General features: G+C 33.2%; 1 protein-coding gene across 14 annotated transcripts in view; it reads right to left on the reverse strand.

The window, feature by feature from the left end:
• LOC129757026 (glucose transporter type 1) overlaps window positions 1–10958 on the reverse strand; it is an 875183-nt gene that overhangs the window by 449621 nt on the left and 414604 nt on the right. For 2 of the 14 annotated variants that reach the window (XM_055754114.1, XM_055754113.1), the window contains exon 1: window positions 4055–4760. The exons of the other annotated variants lie outside the window; for them this stretch is intronic. The gene's annotated coding sequence lies outside the window, so the exon portion shown is untranslated. Of the gene's footprint in view, window positions 1–4054; window positions 4761–10958 lie in introns of those variants that run through there. 14 annotated transcript variants of the gene reach the window in all.

A 10958-nucleotide genomic window follows, 5' to 3' on the forward strand; every position in this document is an offset into this window, starting at 1 on the left:
AAAAAATTCAAACCATTCTTTTTTTTCATTTCTTGTACTTTTTATCGGCGAAGTTTTGAAATTTTTACCTTTTTAAGAACCTTCAAATCACTGATTTTTTTTTACCTTCCGCCGACAGAGTTTAACGACTTCTGCTTAGTAAAAGAAATGTTTTTCGATTCTCTTTTTTCGTCTTTCTTTTACGTTTCTTCAGAAGATTTTCCAAATTTACGGTTTTTCGTAAAAATATTCGAATCCTTCTGTTTATCTTTGTTTCTAGCTTTCTCTTTTATTAATGATTTTTAAATAATCCTCATACTTTTCTTTTTCTTTTACCATTCATATGCAGAATTTTCAAATTATAACTTTTTAGAAAATCATCTTATAACTGTTTCTTTTCATTTGCCACGTAAAAAATTATCTTTTTTCAAGCAGTTCTTCAAAACGTTGTTTTTTTTTTGTTCTTATTTTTTACTTTTCAGAAACCCCTTTCCAAATCTACTTGTTTTTTTCCATACCTTTCGTTGGCATTTCATATTTTCGCTCATTTTTATCTTCAAAATCATTATTTCCCTTTTTATTGTCTCCTTCTTTCCATCGGAAAAGCTTAGAATTTTCGCTTCATGAAAAATCTTCAAGTCATTAATTATCCTTCAAAATTTTTCTCTTACCTTCCTTCGGCAGAGTATTTACAATTCTTCAAATCACTGTTTTCCTTTTCTACCGGTACTTTCGTACCTTTCATATGTAAAACTTGAAATTTTTCGCTTACTGAAACAATTTTAAATTTTCTGTTTTTCTTATTCTTCTTCCTCTTACCATTCTTTGGCAGTTGTAAAATTTTTCGCATTTCTTCAAATCACTCTTTTTATTCATTTCTACCTTTCAAAGGCAGACTTTTTAAGTTTTGGCTATTTCCAATTTGTTACTTCTCATTTTAATATTTTTTTCTCTTTTGGCTATTGCCTTCCATCGGTAGATTTTTCATTTTCTTTAAGATATCGTTCTTATATTTTTCGTTTATCAATATCGTATTTGATATCTTTTTTTTTGAAAGTGTCGTCTCTGAAAATTTGTATTACATAATTTCTCTTTTTTAGCAATTTTAAATAAACTTTGTCCAAAATTTAGTGTTTTTTTCAGTTTGCAAGTAACTTTTTAAGGTAATTTTTGATGTAAAGAAAACTTCACGTTCATAAGAAAGCTTGAAAATATTTATCTTGCATCATACTTTGTCTTCTAAGAATTTTTTCTACTTTTAGATCAAAAAATATTTTCTATTATTTCCTTTTTAATACTCTAGAAAAAATCAGATAAAACTATTTAAAAACCGTTTTACCATTTTGGGCCTGAAATAGACAGTTTCAATTTTCAATTTATCATTCCAAAATATTTTTTTCGTAATTTTCATTTTAAAAAAATCCTATTTGGAAACAACGGTTTTAAATTTTTCTGATTGTTCTTGTTCTTTTTTTTTATTTTATTTTAATTCAATTAACAATCTATCAAAGCTCTTGAAGACTTTCGTACAGATGATTTCTCTTATCTTTTTCAAAATTTCACGTTTTTTTTATAAACATTTTAAATGGCTCTTAAACGATCTGCTCAGTTTCATTTAACAGAACATTAAAAATCTTCTGAAAATACTCTTCTTCCCAAATAACTATTGTTTTTTGACATTTCCATTCAATATGTTGATCAATCTCATCAAATACATCGTTTAATAACATCGTTTTAAAATATTTATCTTTTCATTAAATTTCGATTTCCAATAACTTAATTTATTTATTATTACTCTCAAAAATTCATCTAAAATATCGTTTTTTTTTATATATATATTTTGTACATTAAAACTTATAATTACAAACACGACTAACTCGTACCATTTACTCTGTTTATTTTTTTTTACCTTTCATCGGTAGAGTTTAAAATTTTCGCTTTTTTCAATTCAAATAATTTTTTTCTCGTACCTTTCGTCGGTAGAGCGTTAAAATTAACTTAAAATTTCTCCAATATATGAATTCATTTTATTTATCTTTGTTCTACCTTACGTTGGCAGAGCTTAGAAATTTTTCGCTTTTTCAATAACCCATCAAATTTTTCAATGCTTTCTGTTATAGGAAGAGTATGGAAATGTTCCGTTTTTAAAAAAATTCGCCAAAAAATGTTCGCTTTAGATTTTTTTCAATAATTCTCCAAAAATAATATGTTTTTTTACATAGCCCTACCTTACGTCGGCATAGCTTACACATTTTCCGCTTTTTCCAAAAATCCATTAAAAATGTAAAATTTCTTTTTATTTATAAATCCATCAAAGTATCACTTTTTTTCAACATTATCATACCTTACGTCGGCAGAGATCTGATATTTTCGTTTAATAAAAACGCTTTTAAATTTTCCGTTTTCACATCACAAATAATTTTTCGGTTTTCCAAAATATCATCACACAAATTCAACGTTATAATCGACCAAGACTTCATTTTCAACATGTCCAACCAAGACTTCACAAGTAGCACTTTGAAACTCTCCACAATTTTTCGAAAGAATACTCACCAGTTTGGAGCGAATACTGCGCCATTTGTAGTGACCGAAACCGGGAATCGTCTCATACAAATTTTAGAGACACTCCACAACGCATGCATTCTTGTCAAAGATATTTTCTTAACTGAAGATTGATAGAGCGGCTCACTCACATCACATTGTAGGAAAAGTTCACAGTTGATCTTTTCATTTATTCAATCTATTCGAACTAATACAAATATGATTTACACACTTGAGAATGCTTTTATGAGCAAATCGAGCTTTCCTTGTGCTTTTAGCTATAAACGTGCACGATTGTACATCTTCAATCATTTTACTGCAAATATTAATCAATTATTTATTTATCCTCACTCCTGATCTCTACACAGGTCTTATGTCTCAAGTCACAGGTTTCAGGTCTCAGGTCTTAAGTGTCAGAACTTCAAAGCTGCAGAATTCGAATGGTCTTTTTTTACACGGTTTTCGGGAATTAACACGGTTTTTTTTTACACGGTTTTCGGGAATTAACACGGTTTTTTTTACACGGTTTTTTTTTACGCGGTACGTATATCAGTGTAAAAAAAACCTTACTGTAATATATTCTTATGCGCAGCGTATAACTTCTTTCCTTTTTCCGAAGCATGTTTTTTTTGGATTTTTTTTCATAGACTGTGAATAACGGAAATCTGAAGTATTTTAGCTGAATATTGTCTGACAAACATATTTGAGTTACGTTATGAGTTATGAGTTAAATCGGTTGAAACACAAGAGAGATATAGTAACTCAAGGTCTTATTAGAAAATTTTTTGTCTGTGCTTTCAGGGTGCGTCCATAAAAAAGTAATGATGCAAATTAAAGATTTCATGAAGTGGCTGACCAGCCAAAGGTTAAAAGTCTCTCTAATGAAGCCAGAAAAAAGATAACATGTACCTATTTATTGAGGGTCCCGAAGTTTTTTTTTTATTTGGATGCCTCTGAATAAGATTTCAAGCCGGCAAATTTCATATTGACACTGAAGAGCGGATTAAGGTTAAGAGATAGAAGCAGTGAAATTTTAAAAACATAGAAGAAAAATATATTTCAGTAACTAAATGTTAAAAAAAAACCGTTCAAACACAAATCGTCTACGATACCCCACTAGTTATAATTATTATGATAACGTTTGATTATTCTATTGGTATTTCTTAAACAAAAAATTCCCCTGTGAATAAGAAAACGAAAATTATGACCATTAACATGAAAGCATTAACATTAAAGCATTCGATAATAAACCATTAAAATTTGCAGATGCTTTTATTTTGAAAAGTAAAATAAAAGCAGCATATTATGCGTCCGCATGTCAACAACCTATGCAAAAATATGCTCATGCTGAGGGAAGGCGATAACAGTTGGGTTGTTTTATTTTATCTAAACGCACTTCCGAGGTATGGCTCACGATTCCTAACTTGCACACAAAAATCAAATCAAAAGTTAGCAAAGTTGACTCATTGCGACATTATGCAAGAAATGTTCCACCTGCTATTTGCAAATAAATTGTTTTACCAATTTCACTTACTGCTTAGATCCGATTCACTTTAGCAAAACAACGATCAGCATCCACCTGTCCAACAAGAGAGTTCATAACTCTCACCAATTTACTCAGCTGCACACCTTCAAACCAACCGTAAAATTATCGAAATGCACTGATATAAACAAACCGATTTCATCTGAAATCAACCTAACTGAACACACGGCAACCGGTATAGGTGATGAACTATCGATACACCAACACACTCCCGGAGCAACCGCACTGAATGCACTGAGCCAGCCGCAGCTCTTAACACACGATCCAGAACGATATTTTTTGCCCTCCCTTCCTCAGTATTTTGTTGATCAACAGAACAGGAATCCGAGGAATGCACTGCCTGGACAAAAACGAATAAACTGATAAGCCGATCAAGACGTAGACCTACATAGAACTTATCAACTTCACCGAAAACTTTCCGCTATATTAGTTACACAAATCGCCAAACCAAAACAAAACGTCACCAAAATTCACGAGATAACTCAGACGAACGATCGACATGTGGCAGTGGCAACCGTTGAAGGCAAAAAAAAAAGTTGCGCTCCCCCACTTGGACGAACGCAGAAAACAGACGAAACGCGAGAGAAAACCGAAAACCCGAGCGAAAACAAACGCCGCAAAAAAGGCCCCCACTCTGTGTGGTTCGTTTGGATCGCGGCTCACTCACTAGCACTGGGGCTTGTGTCGTTTCGAGATCGCGGCTTGTCGGAGACTGTTACGGCCTAGTCTAATGGATGGATGGATCCCTGCGGGGTTAGTGCTACGCTACCTGTCTGTCTCCAAATGTGTTCGGGAACACACCTTGATACGAGTTGAAAGACTTCAGTAACGTCTGTCCTACTAAGCTAACTCAGGTGCGTAGGGGTTGTTTCTAGATAATGTTACATCTCATCATCGGTTATTGCACGGTCATCACACCGACTGGATCCGCACCCCGCGAAAAGATGAGTTGTACAATTGTACATAGGTTGATGTTTTATCAATCAACTGGTGCTGCTGGTTGGAGGCTCAGACTAGATGGTTATTTTCGACGTTCATATCACCCAGTCAGCCAGCAATAGTAACTTACTGTTATTACTCACGGGACTGATACGAAACGTATCAGACTCGTTCTCGGTGGCTGGTAGCTATCTTGTTTTGAAATATTCAACGAGTGACAGATGCGGATGGTGGCATTTCCTATGTAATGATAGGACAACTTGCGATTAGAATGGTTCATCGTTTGACGAACATGACGTTATCAATCAAACATTTGAGGGGTTAAATTGGAACATTCAGTAATACTAAAAAACATAATACAATGATTTTAAAAAAAAGAAATATTTAATAACGAAATGGTTAGATAGGTCGACCGGATGATTTGGAGAAGTTTTTTCTCGGCATATCAGCCTAATTTTTACTTTAAAAAAATGTTTTGATTCTATCGTTTAACCCTCATCCGCATTAGATTTCATTACCCTAATCCAAGCTAAAATCGTCATAACTCTTTTTATATCTAACCGATTACAATGAAACTTATATCACTAAAAACCTTGTAATGTCAGTAAAATATGTTTAAAACATTATATTTAGCTAAAGCTTCTAGTTTTCTCGTTAATCAGCATGAAAAAAAATCCGAAAAAGCATGCCTCAGGAAAACTGCTGTAGTTCATATATTACACGTCCAAAAAAATATTTGTCTTATGCATATGAAAGCTGAAGTTAATGTCTATTTCATGAAGCCAAGAAATAAGTAGGTACGGTGGGTGGTGATTTGGGCAGAGAGTCAAACCGAGAGCTGCAATAATAATGCGTGTCGTACGTTTCTTGGTTGGAAATTTTATATTGATAGTAGTTCACGTTTTCTTGTCACAACACGCATCATTATTTCGTCTGTCGGCTTCGCTCTCTGCCTAAATCACCATCCACCACACCTACTCGGAGAGCAAACCAACACGTTTTGCTGGACGCGCTGCTTGTGGTTCTAGAAATTCAGGAATGATTTAACGTTTATAATTTTCGTATTCTCACAGCGTTTTTGAACTTTTTGTGGCCGTTTCATTAAAACAAAAATTTTAAAGATATTTTTTGGCTTCATGATGTAAACATTAACTTCAGCTTTCATATGCATAAGACAAATATTTTTTTGGACGTGGAATATATAAACTACAACAGTTTTCCTGAGGCATGTTTTTTCGGTTTTTTTTTCCATGCTGAATAACGAAATAACTAGAAGCTTTAGCTATATATAATGTTCTAAGCATATTTTACTGACATTACAAGGTTTCTATTGATATAAATTTTATATAATATAATTACTTTTGGAGTGTCAAAATGACACTCTAAGTCAGAAAAGGGAGTTTTTTTGTCCAGGCTTCCAGGGTTCGTCCATAAATAAAGTAAAGATGCAATACAAAAGAACTTTTGAATTCATTTAGGGTACTTGAAGAATTTTTTGTTTTTTTAAGCTTCTGAAAAAAGTTACAAGCCTTTAAACTTGCAATAGTGTCAAAATGACAGTCTAATGCGGATGAGGGTTAATATGATAAAACGACTTTCAAAGAATTCAAAAAAGAAATTAGAAATTTTAAGTAACAAAATTGTTAAAAAGGTCTTTTGAATGATTTGATGTGTCTAGTTTTTTTCTGCTTATCAGTCTAATGTTTACAACAATGTTTTGATTACATCATTTTAAGAAAAACATATGATTGATATCAATTATGTGCAGGGTGCGCCATCTGGATGGATCCTACATTGACGTCGAATAGCTTTGCCAATTTCAAGTTGATTTTGACAGACAAAGACAGTATCGAAACATTTTAGCTATGAGTCGATAAATACTGAAAGAATGAGCTGATATTGAATCGTATTACGTTGAAACAGATCGCTCAATCGTGAAAACTGAAAAAAGTCATATTGTGAAAACGTTAAAAAAACTATAACCGCTATAAAGCTCGAAACGCTGAAAAATTAATTTATTTGCCTATCAGTTGGAGATGCCTTTTTAATCGATTTGGTTTTCTAAATCCAATTTGGAATAAATGGCTTCAAATTTCTTTTTAAATGGGCTGTTATTCAACGTTGAATTTGAATACCTCCCAAATGCACACCCTGTATGTACATTAGGGTGGCTCTTAGCCATATGAAAGCTTTCAAAAGACATTATTTCACTGTTCCCATCCCTTAGTATTGTTTCCTTCATCAAGATAACAAACTGTTCACAATCTCACTTTGATAAGATAACTCTAAGGTAGGCTTACCAAATACTTTCAGGAAAGGCGGGACATTACACGAAAAAAAAAATCGGGACATTACCGAAAAAAGCGGTACATTTCAGAAACTCTTAAAAACTTCATTTTGATTACCATTCCTATACATAAGTGAAAGTTCCTTCAGCTGAAATATTTCATAAAAAATAACAAAATATGGATTGAAAATTTAATTCTCAATAAAACTTTCATCTTTGTATACTGCAAACACTCTAGTCGAAAATGTTGTAGTTCAGAGTAATTTAAAATCCAAAATTTAAATAGGGGAGAGTGGGGTATCGTGGGCCATGGGGTAACGTGGGCCACTTTTAATATCTTAGATGTGTGTTGAGATAAAAATTTCAAACCAACTATCATCGTCGTCGCTTTGCGTGAGCATATATTCCTATATGTTGTTGACTGAAATACGCATCATATGTTTCTTTTATTTAACAAGCTAAAAAAAAGTTAGAAAAATTTACTTACATAATTAAAAAACACCCGCTAATTTCATCGATGGGGAACCTAAAGTGCCTAACAAAAATATGCTCATACGCTTATGATCTTAGTGGTTCTTAGATCTTTCACGTGGAAAAGGAGTTTGTGATAAAACATTAACAAGTCACACAAACGCAACCAATTTGCAAATCATAGCTTGTGGGGAATCCTGGGCCACACATATTGAATCACCCATATTTTTATGTTTTAATACACATTCAGAACTTAAAATAATTTTAACCTATCTGTAAAGTTTTCTTATGCCAAATGAAGAGTTATGAAAAATATTTTGTTCATGCTGTATAAGAAATTTTGCCAAAACGTTCGCGAGGCAGGTTTTGGAATCTATGCGATCATACACAGCTCTCTCTTTTATTTCATCATTTGAAATTGCTTTGAAATAACGAAATGAATTAGGAAATCACAGTTTTGGGTCAACTCATAAACTTTGCATATTATTTGGTCAATTTGGATTTGTTGGCTCACGATTCCCCACCATTTTTCAAAATCCAAAAAATATTGCTTTTTTCAAACAGTCAGAATTTGGAGAAAATAACTTGTTAAAAATTAAAAAAAAAAATACCTTATGATACCTTGAAAATGTAGAAAACCATACCATTTTTTATTTTCATTTTATCTTTTATAATAAAGAAGTAATGGAACAACGAAAAAAGTGGCCCAAGATTCCCCACTCTCCCATACAGTTTTAAAATTTTATTAATAGCCGTTCTATTCAGTTTAACTTATTTTAATTTTATTCCATTTTTTTTTTAAATTTTGATTGAAAATAGTTTATTTTCGCTCGATAATCCTGTCTATTTTATCCAGAATTTTACTTTTTCTTGAGCTTTTCATTCAAGGGATTCGGCTTGGATTCAAGAGAATCATCTGGAGCCATCATCATTTGGAAGCAGCTTAAGAAAATATTTTCTTCAATCGGAAAATTTTAACATCACTCGAACCTACCTAGAAGGTACTCAAAGAACGCTCAACTGAACCAGATTGTTATAGTGATGCTAAGGTAAGCTTGCCAGATTACCCGATTTTACCCGAACTTACCCGGATATTTGACACAAATTTTAGGAAAAGTTCGGTTCAGGCCGGTTTCCCGGAGTTTGTAGAAATAAGCCTGGATTTTGAAAAGATTTATTCACTTTATTTCTAAATTGAACAAAAAATAACCTAAAATTGAGTTATAATAATTTTTATTTTTACGACCAAAAACGATTTTTTGAGCAAGTTTTATCCAAATAATCATGAACAGTTTTTTGGAAGCCTTAAACACGATTCAAAATCTGCTGATGTGTTTTGATAAAAAAAATATATATTTCAAGTGTATTTTTTTTATATTTAATAATTCGGGATTGTAATAAAATTTGCCCGGATATTGTCCAGATTAGAGATGTACCGAATAGTGGTATTCAGCGAACGGCCGAATACCGAATATTGACCTTTTCAACTATTCAGCCAAACGAATATTCGGTCGAATATTCTATTGAGTTTTTAATCTTAAAAACTTGAGCAATTTTTTCAATGCTTGCTATTTCTTCCATATCAATGCCCCTTATGTTTTTCAGTCGATTATTTTCAACCAGATGATATCATCAGATCATGTATTATAAAATATTTTTAAGTATGGGTCTTTCTGATTTTTAAAATGTCACCAATAACCAGTGGTTGTATTTGGATGAGAATGAATTGATCAACCTTCTCTCGCTCAACGCTTTACTCGGAAGCAAAGGTTGCTTTGAGGCAGCGAAAACGACAAAACCGATGATGCATACGCTCTCAACATGCCCCGCCTTCATAAAGCAATATACATTCGAGGCAGCGAATCCAAAAAACCAAACGAATGTCTCTCACTCATCTCCTGTTACATTCTTAAGGGAACCGAATTCAAAAGGCACAGCAAACCCGAGTCTCCTCGTTTGTGCCTGGATCGAATACCCGAGGTTTTTCTGCTATTGCTATTATTGCACAGCAACCGCACGCAGGCAGCAAGTTTTTCGTTTCTTTTTCCTCCCTCCTCCTTGCTCCATACGTTGCGGGACTAAGCAATGCAATAAGTTCGGTTGTTGTCGTTGTTGCCTCAACCTTTGCGGCGAGGTTGAAGATGTTCTCCTCAACGACAGCTATCGGCTTGAGTCCATCAAATTCAATAACGTATATGAGTATGTGTGCCTCGTCTTCTTCATGCATCATGTAGCAACCGAACGTTGAGAGAGTTCGTTCGGGGCAGCAAACGAATAGTGTCTCTCAGAGCCGATCCTCCTCATGGGGGGAGGTTTGAATGAATGTATATGTATCGTCTCCTGTATTGCTATGCGAGGCCTCAAAATGTGTATTTTGAGAGCCTCTGATGAGAAAATTGGTGAGGATTTCAATCACTGCCAATAACTGAAAAGACATCAGATGACTAGTCGCTTCTGTGCGCGATTGCGTTCCTGTGAAATCTGTGATAAGACATTTCGAAATAGGTGCCAAGATATTTGAAATTGCTTCTCTGATATTGAATTAGATGTAGGTTGAATTAGGGTGTAGAAAAGATAGATGATCTTTAACCTTAAGCATTCCATACTTTCAACCACACATATCTACACAATCAGACATTCAGAACGACTTATGCAAAAAAAAAAAAACAAAATAAAAAAAAGTGCAAATTTATGTATATTTTGAAATTTAAAAAAAATCGTTTTTGAACACAAAATTAAAAAATGTGTAAAGAGGAATTTGAGTGTTCAATTTCATTTAAGAAATAATCTGAATAAACCCGATCAAAACTCGGGAAGATTTGAACAAATTGGATTTATGGGCAAGCCTGAATATATATCCAGAATTTTTGGAATAAACTATAATCAAAGTATAAACGATACGCAGAAACACCTCAGATGTTTTGCTGAAAATATAAGTTTTTAATGATTGTGTAGCTTTTACAACATTACTTTTGGATATTTATAAATTATCCCAAATTATTCGAAAAATTTACAAGTCTGTAGTAGATATTCGGCCTATTCGGCGAATACTATTCGGTGAGCCAAATATTCGGCTTAACGGTTTTTTGGCGGTATTCGGCTGACCGAATATTCGATACATCTCTAGTCCAGATTTACGGTTAACAATTTTGAAATCAAATGCCCGTATTTTTCCAGGATTTTCAAATCCAGGATCAA

Source organism: Uranotaenia lowii, chromosome 3, assembly GCF_029784155.1.
Source record: "Uranotaenia lowii strain MFRU-FL chromosome 3, ASM2978415v1, whole genome shotgun sequence".
Lineage (NCBI taxonomy): Eukaryota > Metazoa > Arthropoda > Insecta > Diptera > Culicidae > Uranotaenia > Uranotaenia lowii.